Below are 16,886 nucleotides of genomic sequence, written 5' to 3'. Positions count from 1 at the left end.
GAAATGATCTAATCTTTCTTTTTTTGTGGTCGCTGGATAAGCAGCTGCACCGTTTTAATGTGTCCGTAGAGAAACGCAGAGTTCTGTGCTACTGCTTTAAATTAACGAGAGCCTTTTTTTAAAAACCACATTTCCTCTAATCAGTGCCTTTCCTTGCTTGTTTCGCTGTATGCCGCGTGCCTCACAACACACAGCAGATGGTGGAGACGCAAACGCAAAGGAAGATGTTGACACTGTAATCTTGTGATTAACGGCACCAGTTATCTAATGAAAACACTGATATCTTTTCTCTTCCTTTTGCAAATATTCATTCTTTTCCTCCAGTTAGCAATAAAGGACGGTGTGAGGCTGAGAATTAAATCAAGGGGGGGAAACCCCGGAGGAGGAGAAAGGTAATAAAAGGGTGGAAATGGGCATTCGGAGGGGGCTCCTGGGCTCGAGCTTTACTGATACTCTGATTTATTTGTTCTCTCAACAGGGTCAGAGAACAATAAATGATCTGCAGCCGATTGCACATTTCCGTCTGAAGTCCCTGAGCAGCAGCTACAGTAGAGTTCATCATTAGAAATATTAAAACAACAATCACAATTTAATTCATTCTATTGGTTTGGGATTTGTTTGCACAACAAAAAAAAAAAATCTGATATCCACGATCAGACATTTCATTGCGCACACAGAAGCAGAGCGGAGCGGGAGGGAGAAAGCTGAAGACGGCCCGCATGAAATCTGTCAGTGCAACGAATTAGAGTGTAAGCAGAGGAATTCTAAAGTCAAGGTTTTGAGTTCAAAATCTGAACTAGAAATCAAAGTCTTGCTCTCAAACTGAAAAAACACCTTTTTGAATAAAGACATGCAGGAAAAAAACATTTTTAAATTGACAGAAAGAATCTTTGTACATTTTTTATTTAGTTGTTGTTGATTAGTTTTTATTTTGGACCATGTTTGTCATTCATCCATCTTCTTAAACAGTCCATGTTACAGACACATACACTGTTCAATCCCTTACACTTGTTCTCCTTGGTTCTGAGAAACGCCACCGACCGACTGAAACAACACAAGCACGTGCTCCTCCTCCTCTTCCTCCTCCTCCTCCTCCTCCTCCTCCTCCTCCTCCTCCATCCTCATCCGCACCGATTCGGTTCAGAGTTGCAGGAGTTTGGCACGGGGGTGCATCTCTGGCAGGCTGCAGCTCTGAGCTGAGACATGGAGGTCTGGGCCGGTGATAATCCCGGTCCAAATGTCTCCCCGTTTGAGCAAACAATCCCACCGACACAGCCAAGGCAGAAGTCTCTGAAGAGCCACAGTCGGCAGATTTCTCCAAGTAAACCCTTATGTGAGGGGGAGGACTGGAAGGACATGAAAGCTCTGGCTCGAGTCCTCGCCCTCCTCCCTCCCTCCTTCTTGCGTTTTCCTAACTGCCCTCCCGTCCCTCTCCCCTTCTCCAGCCAAACCGGCCTTTTTAATTTGAGGTATTTTGTGAGCGTCTCAGTCGTGGGGAGTCCGCGCCGCTCTCCAGAATCCCACGAACAGCCATATTTACGCTCTTTCAGAGGATCCACGAGCTGCAGCACCTCCAGAGCATCGTCTGGAGAGAAAAGCTCCGAGAGGAAACGCATGAAACACAACACCACAGCACGCCGAACCAACAGGCTCGGCTTTTTGGGCGTTTGCCTGCTGACATATTTTCATAATTCATCGGTCATGATTGGTAATTGAATTAGAAATGATTCTCATTGTTTGATTTAGAAACAAATCAATTCTGTTTTGATTTTTACAACCGACCATTTGAGTCTGATTCGCTTCCACAGACGGATGAAGGAGGATATTATACCTATTATACCATAGTGTGTGTTTATCGTATATGTATCATATCTTAGGGTATTGGACAACATATATATTGATAATTCAACTTTGTACATTGAACGATTTGAAATATTTTCAATGGAAACTCTGCTCGAAAAGTCAATTCATGACATCAGGGATATTAACTTCTAAAAATGAAAATAATAAACCAAAACTTTACTTATGCTTTTCCAGAAAGTTTACATAATTTGGTTGCTCACCCACTGTAAACAAAGTAAACCGATGAGAAATCTTAAACTGTGATTACAAATCAATTACAGTATGTAACACAAACAGATTTACCACTAGACAATGTTTAGTGCCTTGCTCAAGAGCGCTTTTATTAATACGCTCTAGATATTACGAGAGCTTACCACCTTTTTCCCAGACTGTATTCTCACCTCCGAGCAGACGCCTGTGATCTGCTGCCTCCCCTGGAGCGCTGCTGTTGTTTATGTCGGGCAGCGACTTGTATTATCCGCCCGCAGTCTGCTGAGGCTGCGTCTTCAGCCGCCCGGGAGGTTTATCGCCTTTCTGTCAGCGCACAGAGTTCTTATGTGAAGCTGCAAAACAAAGTCCTCTTGATAATTACAGTCACTGTCATTTGTTTGTTGGGCCTCTTGTGAGTTATCTCCTGTGAATGCTTTTGATTCATCATTGCTCCGAAACATTAGATTAATCCCCTGCTTTGGCAAGCAGCCTGCCAATTACTTTTTAGGGTCAGCCGTAATCAGCACAACACTCTTGTGCTATTGTGCAGATTAAATGAGGAGCGTGTCATTAACCGGGACAATAGAGAGACCGGCCCAGTGACCCAATCAGGACGACTCTCCTGGAGACCGGGTTCTGAGAAACTAAAGCCGAGGTCACGCCGAAAGTTTTCTCACAGCCACCTCCACCGTCTCGTCGGGTCTGCGGCACCAACGGCTTCATAACTGGAGATTGGGTTATTATAATTCCAGAGCAGCTGAAATCCAACAGTCGTTTTGTTTGATTTGGACAATCCCAGTGTGTCTGGGCTCATGCAGAGTGGAGCGGTCCAAGGCTCAGCAAGTCCTGGGTGATGCTGGCAAATGCTGCTGGGAGATTAGGTGGAAAAGAGAGAAAAACCAACTGGGAGAGACTTTTACCATCGACTTTATGAATTCACTCCTAACTTGGTGAGATGCAGTTTAAATCTTATAGTTAAAAAAACCTTCTCATATCTCTGAAAGGTTAAAGAAAGTATTTAACATTTTGGGAAATGAGTTAGTTGTGAAGATCGAAACCACGTTCGTGTCTGTATAGGCTGGATTCCAGCAGCTGTTAGCTTAGCTTAGCACAAAGACTGGAAACAGGGTGAAAAAGCTAGCCTAGCTCTGTCCAAACACCAAACATCTACCTGCCATAGTTAAAATATGAGCAGTGTTTCCCATTAATTCTCTAGGCTGTGGTCGACATATTGTCCCGTCACAGTTTCCTAATGAACTAAAATAAGATTTTACACTTCTCATAAAAACATAAGAGATCTATAAGGTTGTGTTCTGCTTGTATTTACTCACGCTCCATAAGGTTTTTAGTGTTTTTACCGTCCATGCAGACAGTCAGACGTCACAGTGGCATCGATGCAGATCTCTCTCATGTGAGAACTTATCTTTCTGAATCTGTCTCCGCTGCTGCAGCAGATTCAAAATGTACTGGATTTAAATGTTGTAGTTTAAATGTGCGTTAAGCAAACACAGATAATACAACTTAAAGAGCAATACCAGTAGAAATCATCACATGAAACGTATATGAAACACTCATGTCTCACGTGTTGTGTTTCCAGCACTTTCTCTGTGCACATGTCTTCCCCTGCCACCTCATCACACTCTTCACTTATTATCTTTTCCATCAGGTGGAGCCTTTTTTCAAGCAGCAGGCGAGAAAAGGGAATAAAGCAGAACAGAAACAAATCAATGCAGAGCTCCACAGTGAAACTCTGTTAGGATTGGCCACGCATCACCTCTCATCAGTATTCCATAATCATTCGCTGAGTCTAGAGCCGTGCACGGGCTTCTTTAATTGTCCCTCTGCAGGCAGGAGTTTAAGAAGAAGAAGGAAAACAACCCCACATTCACAGAGCTGTCAAGACGAGCGCGGAGTAAATACAGCTCGTCGCACTCCACATTATTTATGGCCTTGTAGATGCTCTTGCCTGGGATTGCTTCTTCTGCAGCCCTCTCTCGATCACTGAGTAAAGTCATGATCCAGCCGTGGTTCTGCAGGAGCTGCCGGCCTCTAAACATGCTAACGCACAGGCCGAGTATTTCACGCTGACATGTCGCCCTCTGTGCTGTAATCATGGGGCTCAATGGCATCAGGCAGCTGGTGCCGGAGCCGGTCCTTCATCTCGACTCGCCGCACATTTGAATACGTGCTCGAAGCAAACGTGTATCCTGCATCATGCATGAAAACACCTGGTCTTTGGCAGTTGTCAATTATAATTCAGCCAGAGGCTCATTAGTAAAATTACCTCTCCTCGCGGGGTTGAAAGGACATTTTCATGATAAAGCCATAATCATGTGTGTATGAAACACAGGAGCTCAGTGAACACGGCGAGCTGAGCACAACAGGTGGGAATGTTTGGGCGCTAATATCTAATTAACACAAAGACACAATCAGATCAGAGGGATAGAGAAAAATCTAATATTACACAGGTCAGGTTCTGCACGTGTCTTTTTCATAACTAATACGTGTAAGCAAAGACAATATTATCTAAGGTACTCTAGCTGCTGATGATTGCTATTCTGCATCTTATTAAAATACGTTTCTAGTAATTTTTTCAGCAAGAATGTATTTTCCTTCGGATTGATACAAGTATCTTCTTTGTGTTCAGCTGACATTTGCCTCCTGCAGTTGCTGTGTTTCTCCAGATGTTCCAGTAAAGAGCTGCGAGTTTGTGTTTGCGTTGTTTTCACTGGTTCTGCGTCAGATCTTCCGCAGAGTTTTTAATTAGCGGTTTATAAAAGGCAGGTGCAGCAGAAATGTCAGGCTGCACAAACGGTGGGAGAAATACATACGAGCTGGAATCTGTTGTAAACAATGATGGCTGCTGCAGGAACCATGAGAAAGAAAGAAAAAAAAAACGTTCCCCCACAACTTTCCGTCTGTACATGTGGTTCTGTCAAACTTAGACTGACGGACACAGCACATTCAAATCTTTACCTCTGCAAAGGAGGCTGAGCACTGATTGCTGGTTGTTTGTTTGAGTCTCTGCAGGATTACTGAGAAACTAATGAACCTATTTCTATGTATTGTTTTGTGGAGGTTGGGGGGGGGGGGGGGGGGGGTGTTGACGCAAGGAAGAAGCCACTACATTCTGAAGCTGATCTGGAAGTTCCCTTCTAGTTTTATTTGTAGTTTATCAAATGTAAATATTTGGTTCAGCTTCCCAGTCGATTTACTTGTGTCTGAATCTTTAACTTCAACTGCAACGAAGAATTTGAGTTTTAAGTTCATGTGTTAAAATACTTTTTTATGTAGGACTGACGCTATATAGATAACTTTATTATATAAATCCCTTGTGCTGTTTGCTGGCCTTATCCACCTCGCTGCGTATCACAGTGAAGAAACCACATAAAAGGAAACATTTTGCATTTAATGTTTAGAGTGTAAATCAGAATAGAAGCCCTGGGCATTTTCTAAATGACATTTCCTGCATAATATGTTAATGTGAAGTATTTTTATTTTACTTATTAATAACCTGGAATAGTGTCCTGCCCTTTTACAACAGGCAGTTATAGGGAGCGGGTGGACATATGAAGCAGAGGTCAGAGTGAAACGCCTGCTATATTTTATATTTTATATTTTATATTTTATATTTCATATAGAGGAGCAATTATAAGTTCAGGCTCTGTGCTTCAGGCTTTTTTATTCTTCTTTCAAACAAGAGGAAACGTGTGTCGTGTTTTTAATATTCACAATCAGCTGAGTTCAATGTGGAGCATGTGAGCAATTGTAATTTGTTCTTGCACAATGAGGTTTTCTCTTTTTGTCTTCGTGTCTTTGTGGGACAGTTACTGATTTAAAAAGTCGGTAAAACATCCTTATCTGTCAGTGATATTTACTTTTTGTATCAATTTGAAGATTAAGATAAATTCCCAAGTCTGTGTGTATTGCACTGAGTCTATATTTTGAGATTTTGCCATTAAACAGTCAAAGAGTCATTTATTCATTGTGCATCCTGACGTCTTTTACTTAAGACAAGATCAAAACAAACAGCTCTCGTCAGTTTAAATTCCCTCTTTTCTTCCCGAGTTGACTGCAATTGAAAGTTGAACAATGTGAGGAATAATTGAGCACTTCAAGGTGCACGCTTCCCTCTTCTCGAGCACATGGGAGCCTCCTCACGAAGGTAAAAAGGAAGACGAGGGGTAATTAACAAAGACGGTGGAGGATGTTCAACTCATGTCTTCGGTGTGATGCTCACAAAGTGTAATTGCAGTTGAGGGGGGGGGGGGGGGGGGGGGGGGGGGGGTCACAGGGTGGCACTGAAGGGTTGGAAAGTGTTTATCAAGACCGGAGTTCACCATCTACTCCCTCCTGAGGAAAGATGCTCTTGAAGGTCGTGTTCGTAAGTTGTCTGTGCAGGTTTCAGATATGGAATATTCACATATTAATCCTCTAAGTTGGTTTGTTGCAGAACAAAAACCAGCTCCAGAAAGTGTTTCTAGACAACAGCCGTCCACAACTTGTTCGTCTTTAATTTCCTTTTTTTCAGTTACCTTCAAGGAAATGGACACGCTTGGTGTTTCTGATCTTAATAAGTTAAAACATTAAATTAAAATGTGCACATGCTTTCCAAATCCAAACGCTTCACATGAATATAGTGACCTCACAGTTATGTAAAATCTAAATTGAATGAAAAATGAAATGTATGATAATTTCCAGCCAAACAGTGAAATAGCCGATTTAAATTATTGTAAAGTACAGACGTTAAACCTTAAGTGAAGTACAAACCTTACTTCCTGTGCGTTCATTTGCTACAGTTCCATAAAAACAAATTCATTACAAAATGAATCTGTGATAAACGGGAATATTCCAGCTCTTCTGAAGTACGTGGAGAAAGTACGTGGAAAGTGCTGCCAGAAGAGAAATGACTCAACTTCAAGTATGAAAGGTCGACGCAGTTACAATCCCCATTAACCAGCCCCCCCCCCCCCCCCAGTGAAAACCAAACATTAGCCCCCATGTATGATGTCATCCTGACACACACCCCCGAGCTACACTGCAGAACGTCTCCATTGAACGCGGCTCGACCGCTAACTCGGTTAAGAAGCCAGACCACTGACTGGTGAGACAACATGAACTGCATCTGAAATCATATTTGCGAGAGTGATTTAAAAAAAATCGATGCCAAACTAATCAGGACGGGAATCGCCTCAAGTGGTCGTCTGTGCTGCGAACGGCCGGGTCTCATTTTCCTGTAATTTTGAGCTGCACTTAATATCAGAGAGACGGCGATTTGGGGACAATTCAATGCAATTTCTTAGAAAGTAGAGTGACCTGGACTTTCTGACTTGTCAGTGTGAAACTCCTCCTCGATTAGAGGAGAATATGCTGCGAGCTTGTTCTCATTCTTCTGTCTCTCTGCGTTTTCCTTCCGTCTGAATCTCGTCGAAATGTCAACTGTCTCTCATTAGTTGTTTTACGTCCCTTAATTCCTGCGTGTTCACCCCCTGTCACCCAATTTCACGCTCATTTCGCTAAGTGTGAGTAATTTAATGCGACTTAAAAATAGGAATTATGTGTGTGGTCGTCCTGTCCCGTGTTATTTAAAGATTGAGTCATTGGAGAAGAATGTGGCACAATATTAGTGGCACTTATTTTACTTTAATAAAAAAAAAAAAAGTTAGTAATAATGAGAATGAATTTGAAAGTATACTGAGAATATTTGAATGATTTATAAGCTGTGCTTCTATTTTTGTCGCATTATTTATAGCATAGGTTATAGAGACACTTGGACCCGTCTCGTAGGAATATTAATTACACTCCTTATAGGCATATAAAAATATCTCAATGTCCTTAAAGTAGTCTGGGCTGCACAGTGAGAGAGTCTGGCCAAGAAGGGCACAACTAAAATAATGAGAGTTTTAACTGTACCTTCAGACTCGGGCCAAAGGGCTGTATCTCTTAAATGTTTTTATAATCACTTCCATTTAATTTTGCTGTTGCCAGAAAATGTTTTTTAATCAACTTCGCCTTTATCAAAAGTGCCGGAGCACGTTACAAAGTTTTAAACACAAGAAAACACTAATTCTAACAAAAAAAGCAAATCAGCCCCGAACCTGCAGTGCCTGTACCAGCACCGTCTGTTTGATATGCACGTCTATGTGAGCGTCTCCCAGTTTAACCCATTAAAAGGTGGATTGTTGAGTCAATATCGGTCTTTGTGAGACTTTCCCTAACTTCAGGGGACATCTCCCTCTTGATGTCGATGCTGTAACAGTGAAAAGTTTCCCGTCACAGGTTCCTGGAGCCTCTTATCTGACGTTGGGATCTTAGGGAAGTGGAGGCGTGTATCTACCGTACAAAATGCGTCCACAAAGCCAGATTCATAGTGACTGCTGCTCTCAAAGACACCAGCAGCGAGCAGGAAGTCTTTGACTGTGGCGGCCCACCATGGAGGAGCAGAGGAAACGGTTTCAGACCCACAGATGTTGCAGCGGGATCCTAAAACCTGTCAAGATAAACCCGAGGTCACATCTGTACCTCCGACCGACCAAGAGCTTCACGAATCCTTTAACTACATGTACGCATCCCACTTTAAACTATAAGGTAGAACCCGACCATTAAGGATTTAATTAAATGTAAAATTTATGTAAAATGTAAACATAAATGCACATCTTCTCTGTGTTGTTTCTTCTGTCAAATCAATGTTTTCAACCCCAGTAAACATAAAGCATAAACAGATCTATGCCTCATAGTCCATTCATCAGCTGAAGGATACGTTGGTCGGGGCTCGACTCTGAGGCCACAACCAACTCATACACTTTCATGCACTTTTGGGAACACAACAGTGTCACAGCAGGTTCTTAAAAGAGAAGTTTGATCTCAATCCCATCTTCGCCCCCTGAGCCGAACCTCATCACCCAACGTCAGTGCTGGACCTCACTGCTGCTCGTGTCCCTGACTGAGGGCGAATCCATTCCGTTACAAAGTATGACGCTCCTTTGGCGGCTCTTTTGTCACGAGAACCTCACATTGTTTGTTCCACACACAAACACACAAACACACTCTGGAAGCAATTTGGGGTTCGGTGTCACGCTCCGGGATCCTTTGACCCTGTGATGAAGGGTTTAGCTCCTCCAGCACCTGAGCAGCAGCCGTCACTGACGAGTCCTGCAGCTCGAATGAAGATCGACGTGTCTCCACCGCCTCTCGTGGTACTAAAATTATACCAAAATATGAACGCCTCATAAGAACTACCTAGAATTACAGAGAATTGATTTGACATGTACTTTAATGTTTCATAGTTTCTACCAACACTGGACTTTTCCGATTGGTTAAATCAAATCTCTTGCCAGCGTTGACTTTTCTCTTTCGACGTAAACGGGGCGTTGACACTTTCCTCCTGTTCATCTCCTCACTGATCACATTTTGAGGAAACAAAAGGGAATGATGTCGCTCTGCAATATATTTAACCATATTCAAAATAACCATTTAAAAAAAAAAGAAAGAAACAGATTTGCCTTGAGGAAACGACAGTAAAGAGTACAAATTAAAACAAAGTTTGAAATTCATGTGGGAACTGGAAGATAAAACGCTTTGTTATCATCACCCCCCCGTTTACAGTTCTGCACATTATAAAATAACTAACTTCCCGAGCAGCGTGCTCTGATTTGGCAATTTATCTCATATGCAACAACAACGCAAAGTAATTAAATTCAAATCAGCTCTGACGGATTCAGATGGCATCGTGAAATATGTTTCCAATTCCCAGAAGCGCTCATTTTAAGTGTTTAACATTTAATCATGTATGTAATCAATACGCTAATCCTCTCCTCTGGCCACAAATAAATTCATGCGACTTTATGCTTGAGGGCAGCTACAAAGGAATTACAATAATAAAACTTCCATCCTGTTTGGCCCATATTCCTATTATCAATTGATCACAGTGTCTGAGCGACCTCCGTGCACACGTGGGGTGAAAGCAAATTGCGTTTCTCTCTGGAAGGAGAGGCGGAAAAAAAAAGAAAAGTCGAACCGGTTGGTTAATTTTGTAGTTGGCTTGAATCAAGATTGCCCCGTTTGATCCATGGCGAGCTTTCAAAAGCGCTTACCTCCCGAGTCATTGTAATTTACCCAGCTTTGATTGCCGGGATTGGGAGGACGCGGGCGGCCACTAAAGCCTGATTCCGCCTCAGACTCGCTGGAGAGCGGGCGAGACCTCCAGCTGCCGAACGCTCCTTTGATTCTTCAGGCTGCTGCCGTGCACTTCTATCTGAAGGTCTCACGGTTTATTGAGGAACTTTATCAGCATTCATTTCTCCTTTTTTGATTTAGTCTCTGGTTCCTGGTTCTTATTGTTGCTGCACTGGCACAATAAATTCTTCAGTGTCTGAATAACACGGGGCCTGTATTTGTAATTTGACATGTTTTATGTGTATTTATAATTAAAAAGGCAACCTGGAATACAGTAAAATCGTCTATAGAACAATGCATAGCCGATCATCTAACTGTACATGAGACTCAAAACCAAACAAAAAAAACAAACAGATCACACACATTCAGTACAAAGCTGAAAACATGCAATCTATAACTAAAAAAAACATTAAATATTCATCAGCTGCTGTAAATACCAACTTAAAACTTGTTAAGTCTTTCCCAGCTCCTGTAGCGACGACCACGCACCACTTAGCTGCTCGCTCCTGTGACTCACTAATAAATTCCACTGTGTTCTTATAAACTGTTCCCCGGCTCTGTGTTCACTTGCTGTAAATTAGATCTGTGCACGAGTTTCACATTAAAAGTAATTAATTGCGTATAAACCTTTAAATAGGGTTTCAAATTAGCAGGAGCTACTGTATGTGGGCGCCACTGGTCCCATTAGCTGACTATTACATTGTGAATTATCCTTGAAGACACATGTGTGAGCCGGTGTATGTGCTCTAAACATATAGGATTAGAAGTTAACCAAGACTCACTGGGTGTATTTCACTAGGAAAGATCCAAACACAGCATTTAGTGAAATGTGCTGCAGACGCTAACAGCTACTAAAACTAATCTGCTTTCAAATTCTGGGTCAAATTTGGATGAGTTCAGCAAACGGTGGAATGTTTCTGACTCGACTGCAGTGACGCAACCGCTGCTGAGTTCATAACAGATCGACATAACGAGAGAGAGTCCTTTGTTGTGAAAGAGAAAACGAGTCGAGGAGAAGTTCCCGTGCGACGGCCGTCAGGAGCAAATGAGACAGAAGCCGAGTCGTAATTCCAAGTCTGAGATATTTTACAGGCAGTTACAGGCAGTTACTTCTAAGTAACAGCCAAGAATAACACAATTGATTCAGCCGCACACAGTTTGGACTGTGTCTGGGTTCACTGGCAAGCAAACATTGGTAAACTTTGTTCAAATAGCAAACAAAGGGACACACACACAAAAAACCTTTCTGAGCCGCGACACAACGATGGAAGAGGCTGTTTCACCCTCCGATGATCCAACGACCACATTGCAACCGGACAAAGTTCACGTCTAGAAACTGGTGCAGGTGAATATTCTGCATCTGTAGACGTGGGACAAGATGTTTAAAGTCTGGAATCTTCTGGTGATCACATTTGAAAACATTGAATGAACAATCCATCTGCTAGACGCTTTTTTAATTGATATGCTTTCATGTAGAAATGAGCCAAAATGTCGTCCGGACCTACAACACCTAGAAAAAGGGTCAGTGTTTTGTGTGTAGTAACGTTTGACTCGTACTTTAAATGATGAACAGACAAAACAAACAGATACCGCCTGTCTACACTGAAAGACCTGTCGACATCAGCATGTTTTAGTTTGAAAACACATCCCTGTTGCTACGCTGCTTTATCTGCTCCCACTTCTCCTGAAGTTTTCAGGCACCTTCCGTGTTCGAACTTACTTTTCAACTCCCCTCATCTCTTCTGTGGCATTTCTCTCCGTTTCAATTTGTGTCACGAAGTCGTATCATGTCTGAGTTTCTTGATTCCCAGCGGGCTGCGAGATTCATCTGGTTTTAACCCAGCGGCGACCTGGCTGCAGCCTCCTGCTCACCGCTCGCCCACTGGTTCTCGTCGTGTTCGCGCTCCACCGGTCGGTTTGTTTCATTCCATCCCTCCAGACCCGTTGAGACCCACACTGATATCTGCCCATAACTCAGGGTTTAATCACAGTTACGGGGGTTTCATTATATTTCCATACCTTGTCTCTGCACTGGTGCTGCAGAACAGGCGTCGCAGGTTTGGTGTGATCTCTTTTCAGGGCAGGAAATATCACAGACGTTGCCATTAAGATAACAAGCTGTCCACTAAGTGAATTTAACGCTGCTAATTGCACTCACAGAATAGTATAGCTTAATGGGCTCTGGCACAGATGCTAACAAGGCTTTAATGCTAGTCTGCTCGTGACAGTAAGTCGAGGTGATTTATGCCCTGAGCACAGACTTCTTTCTTTATTTTAGTGCCTGTTGATTGTGGTATATCTATGACATGAAAAGGGGAAATGATAGTGTCTCTCTATGAGCTCGGTGAGGAGACGGATAATGGACTCGGTTGCTCTTGGAGACTTCGACCCATAAAATAGCCTTTAAATTTCAGATAATTCAGCACTGTGGAGGATTTTTATTGTTCAAACTTGGGAAAGTTTATGAAGCAGCGTTTAAGTCTAATCTCCCGCTATCGCCTCTGCTGCACACCGGCCCAGGAAGGAAAGTTTTCAACTTAAGTTTTCTAAACGTTAAAAAAAAAAAGAAGCCCTGTAAGATGGAAATTGTCCGTTTTACTTCTCGTTTTTTTTTTTTTTGCAGATTCAGGGGTTTAGGGAATTCTACACTTTTACTCATGTGATGGGAACCTGACGAATCAGCAAAGGCTACATCATGACCGAAAACAACCAATCAGCAAGCGGTTGTTAGTGTCTACGTCGTCTCTGTTCTCGTCCAAAGTAAAACGCTGTTTTGTTGTCCGAGCTTTTCATTTATTCCTTGTTGTTGGGATGTGAAGAGGATTTCTGTCGATGTAGTAGACATGTTTCATAAGTCGCTCTCCTCCCCAGTCGAATCAGTCACCACACCCTTAAATGTCAATATGACAGCTTGGGCCCCTGTCTTGATGATGCATGCTTCAGTTTGAATGGATTAAATCAACCGCTTAAGAAAACTCTACATGAATTTCCGCTGAATTAATATCCTACGTCCTCACGTGGACAGAGAGAGAGAGTGGGGGGGCGTTGTTCCGGTTCAGCAGCGCTCCACTTTATGGACGTCACACGTAAAAGCGGCATGTTCTCTGAGATCTGTCACCGTTATCAAACCCCCCCCCCCCCCCCCCCCGACTGAAGCTGTGTACCTGCAGCAGCGTGATATTTACAGGTGCCTCTTGAAACCCCGGCCACGTAATGAGCGCTTACACAACACAAGCTCGGCAGCTGCACACTTTGTTCCGCACTGCAATTGTCGCGAGGGGGTTGATGCTGTTGTTGTTTGCCTGTGTTTGGAGGAACACGAGTGTAAAAACATACCCACGGTGTTTTTTAGATCCTCTCACTTCATTGACGAAATCCGGAATTTAATGAAAAACACAGCAAAAAATCAATTCAACTCAAATTAATAAGCCGAAGGCAGCGAGAGGTAGAAATCAGAGACGGACGATAAAGTCTGAATTTATGACGGAAATCTGAAAAAATGCCCCTCAGCAGTGGAACGGGAGATTTCTTTGTTGCACTGCTAAACCATAATCTGTATGAAATACACAAAGAGGCCCCATTAAGCCTTTTCAATCATATCATCTTGCAAATTCTGTCAACTATTTAGAAAATTATGTTGTTTTTTATAGGCTGCATTAAACCGCTCCCTCCCTCCCTCCCCCCCCGATCAGCTCTGAAATCTTTCACCTCACACGCAGGTTGAAAGAGGACAGGTTTCTCTTTTTTTTTTTCTTTTTTTTTTTCCAGCTTCCTTTATTCAGGTAATTAATGCTTTCACTTTTCACTGATGAGCTCCCTGGACCACACGGGGGAGGCCATTGTGAGGAGAAGCTTCTCTCTGCACAAAAACAACACGCTGCCAGTTGCATTAGTCTCTCCACCATTTTCAGACGAGCGCCTTCATTTCTCTCTCCCTGCTGTCTGTTCTTTTTTAAACTTTCTTCTCTGCTCTCCTCACAGATGCTCCGAATAAATAAATATATATATATATATAAAAAAATACTGTTTTTTTTCACACGAGCACCAGCTGAGTTCTGTGCAGCCAACGCAACACTGGAAAACACTGTCTTCAGATCAGCTAGCAAATCAGATGGTGCTTCAGAGAGTCTGAGCTAATCCTGAGAGACGACACGAGAAACGCTTCAGAAAAACAACACTGTCATTACTGCAAAAAGTTCTGAACGGTGACACTTAACACGAAGTATAAAGCAGATTGGAGAGTGTTACCTCACTGATAGCTCGTGCAATTTTTCTCCATGTTAAAGAAAGTGGGAAAATAAAATCCTGGACCGACGTTTATTCAGATCTTTATTATTCAAAATTGTAATGGGTTGGTGCAATACTTTTAACATAATCCTGCAGATGACACACAGCAATGGAAACACAACCTCTACATTAATGGACATACCTAGAATCTCCACTGTTTGCAATCTACCCATGAACGCTTGGATAATTGTCACAGGTATATTTTGATCCTGAAAAAGATGTGACATGATGATTCTGAGGCAGCTGCATGTTTTTATGTGATTATTGAAGTGGATTTATTTGTTGGGTATCATGATAACCCCAGAATCACACTGACTCTAAAAGTCCGCGTGTGTGAAGATGAAAACAACAAATCCCACATCTTCGTTTTCTGCATTGTTTATTAGTTTCCGTATCTGCAAACAAACACAGATGCAGATCCATCTGTCACAGGCTTACATCGGCTAATTTTTATCGTCCAAATAATATCTATCAGGCTCTTAATTTTTTATTTTTTCCAGTAGAAAATAATGAAACCATTAAAATTCTCGTAACAAGCACAAATGATTTTGAACCTGCCAACTGCTGCTCTGGGCTATGTTTAGTTTTATTGAAGCAGCAATCGAGCTAAAGAAGAACTAGCTCCTCGGCCCAAAGCGCTTCAGAGTCAGGGAGTCAACTCGAATGGATCAAATCAAGCCGAGTTACAGAGGATCCATCAGATTAAATGTGTATTTAAGCAGAGATGGAAACTGGACCCGATTCCCTTGGTTTCGAACTCTGCCTCGTCTTCAGGAATTGTCTGGGACGAAGAGGGCATAACAAGTAACGTCCACGCTTAACTCTCCAAAGCAAAGAAAACAGCAATGATGGGGGAACAGGATGTGATCAAGCAAAGGAGGATGTCTGATGTAAAACAAAGTGCCTCGCAGCAGCCGTGGCACGATAAACTCCGAATCGATTGTGACACGATTGGGCTGTTTATTTGCATTTAGATAGTTTCATCCGCTCTGCGAAGTTGATTCCGACACGTTCGGCTTGTCTTCCCAATAAGAACATTAAAGGACACGTCTGCGTCTCGTGAAAGAGCCAGATAAAGATTTTATGCAGGATTATGCAAAGATACAGCAGGTGCGGTATAGGATTACCACACGAGCGCCCCGTGCAAATTAAAACCCGACTCCGAGGCGTCGGCAGCCATTAGAAGTGAGCTTCTAACGAGACATCACGCTCTCAGATCAACGCTGCTAAGATACTGAAGGTGTCATTGCTCGCCGCTACACAGCCAACCTTCCAAAACGGCTGAACGCCGTCTCCTGCTGAGGAGAACATCAGCTGCACCATCTCCCAGAGAGACGTTCTGCTCCTCCTCACCTCTGGGTTTGTCCCCCTCTTCCCTTTCTTCCCGCCTCATTAATGATGCCAAAGTATGGATAACAGTGTGATTATTCCTGCCTGGCCAGCCGGCTCTTTACTGCCGGGATGTGTCATATCTCAAATTACTCTTGATTGCGGGGATTTAGCCCGAAGGGAACTAAAAGCACATCGACTGTGTGGTCTTTTATTATCATGTCAGGGAAGAGGGAGAAAGAAAGGCCCCGTGCTATTCATCAGGGGCATTCAGACAAAGTGTATTTAACCACAAAATAGGGGGAGAGAGAAGCCAGGCAAATAAGGACAGGGCAAAGAAATTCTACCGCCTTGACAGACTTAAGTAGCCTATTACATGATGATGAGGCTTTCATCTATTACTTCAAGGAGGTAGAGAAGATAATCACCACTGTTATTCCCCATCTCATGTGCTCCCAGCCACCTATTACCCAGTGGCCTGCAGCCCTGTCTGCTGAACAGAGAGGGGGAGCTCTGTTTGTGGAAAAAGCTTCGGTCCGTGAGGATCTTTGTCACGAGAGCTTCCTCCTGCACGAAATCTGATGTTAAAAACAGCAGCAGGAGAAACCCTGAATTCTCCCAAACACCTGCGGCCTCATGCTCCTCCGTCCTCACCTGCGTGGATGTTATTTAGGTTAACGAGAGCAGGGGGCGTCCTCGTCCTCGTCCTCGTCCAGCGACGCCGCTCGTCCCCTATCTCCCTCTCCGCTCTTGTTCCAAAGACATTGAGGTATGAGAGAGGGATCATTTATTGGGTCGTTAGTTCTACTCATCAGCTCTCTAATTACAGGCCATTACAGTGGGTGTCTGATTTATCCCCTCGGACACGATGCACTCCGACACTCTGTCTCCCACAAACAAGCAGCTGCCCGGTGGCTGGACGTGGGAGGCGCTCACCTCTGGACCGGTTTTTCAGACGAATGGCTCTGAGAATGTATTCACACCAACCGTGATGAGATTCTGTTTTAGGGAACGGTTCCGTTAGGTGGGCTGAGAGCTTTCGA

General features: G+C 43.1%; 1 long non-coding RNA gene across 1 annotated transcript; it reads right to left on the bottom strand.

The window, feature by feature from the left end:
• Nucleotides 1–1,060: 1,060 nt before the first annotated feature.
• LOC117753870 lies at nt 1,061–16,885 on the bottom strand. The gene is made up of 3 exons (XR_004612318.1): nt 16,498–16,885; nt 15,247–16,410; nt 1,061–1,071 (listed from the first exon to the last, which is right to left on the bottom strand). It is a non-coding gene; the product is annotated as an uncharacterized LOC117753870 (long non-coding RNA).
• Nucleotide 16,886: the final 1 nt, after the last annotated feature.

The sequence above is a fragment of the Hippoglossus hippoglossus genome, chromosome 20, assembly GCF_009819705.1.
Source record: "Hippoglossus hippoglossus isolate fHipHip1 chromosome 20, fHipHip1.pri, whole genome shotgun sequence".
Lineage (NCBI taxonomy): Eukaryota > Metazoa > Chordata > Actinopteri > Pleuronectiformes > Pleuronectidae > Hippoglossus > Hippoglossus hippoglossus.
The sequence above is the reverse complement of the archived record's forward strand: the minus strand, read 5'-3'. Positions and strand labels throughout refer to the sequence as shown.